The sequence below is a fragment of the Ovis canadensis genome, chromosome X (genome assembly GCF_042477335.2).
Source record: "Ovis canadensis isolate MfBH-ARS-UI-01 breed Bighorn chromosome X, ARS-UI_OviCan_v2, whole genome shotgun sequence".
In the NCBI taxonomy this organism is placed as follows: domain Eukaryota; kingdom Metazoa; phylum Chordata; class Mammalia; order Artiodactyla; family Bovidae; genus Ovis; species Ovis canadensis.
Window position 1 is genome coordinate 107,510,789 of NC_091727.1, and position 2,665 is coordinate 107,513,453.

Genomic DNA, 2,665 nt, shown 5'->3' on the forward strand with positions numbered 1-2,665 from the left:
GGCATACCCAGGGCAGGTGACAGTAGAGTAGTCGGGTATAGAAAATATTTACTACAGTATTATTCTTCTCAATGTCTACCATAAAAATTATAAAGCCATTTGTTTTCAGAGTAAATTATGGCCCAATGACTTGTCACAAAACAAGATTAGAAAGTGTTTGGAATTGCTAATTGATATGGGGTTTCTTTTGAGAGGGATAAAGGGGTGTCTCATGGCCCCTTTGAGGCCTATATGAATGCTTAGCTCCATTATTATATTGATGTATTCTTTTTCTAATATGCTCATCCTCATTTTTTGAAGACAGCTAAACCCAGGTATTTCGATTCTCATTGCACAAGTAGAAATATAGAGAATTACAGAATCAGATAAAGTATACAAAATTTCTTATATTTCCTAGTTTATTAGTCATCTGTAAAGTAATAATATTAAGTACCTAGTAGAGGTGGTGTAAGAATTAGGATAAATTAAATTTCACCAGAAAGGGGACTTAGTGCTTGGCACATAGGTGCTACTCAGTACATGCCAGTTCCATTCTTTAGTAACCCCTGAGAAACGCTTCATGTCTAGCACATAATATAGGTTTCATCAAGCCTCCCAGATGGAAAAGTTATGAAGCTACTATCTTAAAAATATTAGACAGCAGACAGTCATTCAGTCATTTATTTGTCCATTCCTTTGATGAAGACTGATACAATGGTGAATAAGACAGACATAGCTAAGTTTATGCAGAACTTCTAATATTTTGGGAGCTATTTCTGTGAATAAATGCAAATAATTGCTACTGCAGAGAAAAACATAGGGTGACCAGAGAGGTCAGTGGAGAGGTCCCTATCACAGAGAGAGGGGTGAGAAGGTCTGAAAAGGCTCTCCAGGGAGCAAAGTGGCATTAGAGTTGAAACCCATGTTCCAGAGACAAGGAAGAGAATGTTGTGTTTGCCAATGCCATTTGTCAGTAAAGTGTCAGTGCTTCTCAGCATTTGAATGTAAGCTTTATTTCGGACCATTTTTTAGAAGTTTCACAGTCTGGCTGTGCTGTAAAGATCAGTTATAACTGACCAAATGTTCCCTGGGACCACCTTGCCAGAGGAATATAAATTGTTTGGAAAATAATAATGAAATTGTCTTTGGAGTTTGGGATGAGGTAAAATGAATTCTCTCATTTGTTCCCCTAGAGTGTTTACACTCTGTAATTCTCCTAGGAGCCTAATCAGTATCTTCTCCTTGTATTCTGTATTAGACTCCATAATAAACAACCTGAAAGGGAAAAATGCTTCAACATTATTTTACCTGTTCTGATCATAACAGATAGTCCAGGGGAATTCAGATATTTATGTTTATGGCCTGACTCTCTGTCACGTATATATTATGGGTAAGCCAGATAGCCATACCTTTAATCAAGATAATTTAAGGACAACCTACAGTTAAGTCTATGTAAACATGACAAAAATGGATGTGGCTGAATTATAATCAAAACAATGGAATATTGCCTTGTTTATAAAAACTTAGGAGACAACTCAGATATTTCTGGTATCTCCTATCACAAGATTTGTTCAAATGCTCCATTATATTGATACAATGTAGGTGATTGCACTTTGAAAATTATGCCTGTGCAAAGTTATAACCCTTTGAGATTATACCAAAATGATTAACAAGCATTTGGACAAAATAAAAGTTTTGTAATGTTTATTTCTGTGATGGCCTCTTTTAGGAGTTTCTGCCTTCCTTGAACACAGTTGACTATTTTCTTTTCATTATTATTTACTTGTTTAGTCAAGGGGATAACACAAATAAAACTAAACAACACCACCAACAAAAAACTCTTGTGCTGCTCCCTTTTTTGGGGTAGTCAACATGTACATTTATCCATATTCATTTCTACAAGTTGATATGAGCAGATGCCAGAGTGGTATTTGACATGTGTGGTTTGAGGTGTAACACCTCTTAAGTTCAACTTGAAATGGAGTTAGAACCAAGGGCAACATATGATGGTTATCAGAGCAGTGTGATTTTAGAATCCGGTTTTCTTTACCTTATGTTGAGATGGGAGTAATTTGGAATATTAAAAAAAATCTATTTATTTTATAAATATCTATGAATGTTAAATTTGACAATAATTCTTGGTCCATCAAACAAGAATTCTCTTTTGGAATTGGCCTTGAAGGGAAGGAGAAATATAAGTCATGAATATGGGCTTCTATTTGGAATTGTTTTGTATGGCTTATGATTAGTATTGTATAATACTGTAAGACTACTTATTTTTGAAAGTGTTATCACTGGTATTTAAGTCTGATCTCTAACATTTTAAGTTATATAGACTAAAAGTCCTGCTATAATTGGACGTGTGTGTGTGTGTGTGTGTGTGTGTGTGTGTGTGTGTGTGTTGCTCAGTCGCATCCGACTCTTTGCAGTCCCATGGACTGTAGCCCTCCAGGCACTTCTGTCCATGAAATTCTCTAGGCAAGAATACTGGAGTGGATTGCCATTTCCTTCTCCAGGGCTCCTGTACAGGAAATTAGAATTGAATGCCTCAAATACATACAAGGGTGCCCCATCCAAACATGTTCATTATCAGAGTGTTCCTTACCTTGAACTAAATTAGACACTTACCAGAGAATCTAATCATTGATTCCAAAATATGGTAAAATAAGTGAGCCTCAACCTGTTT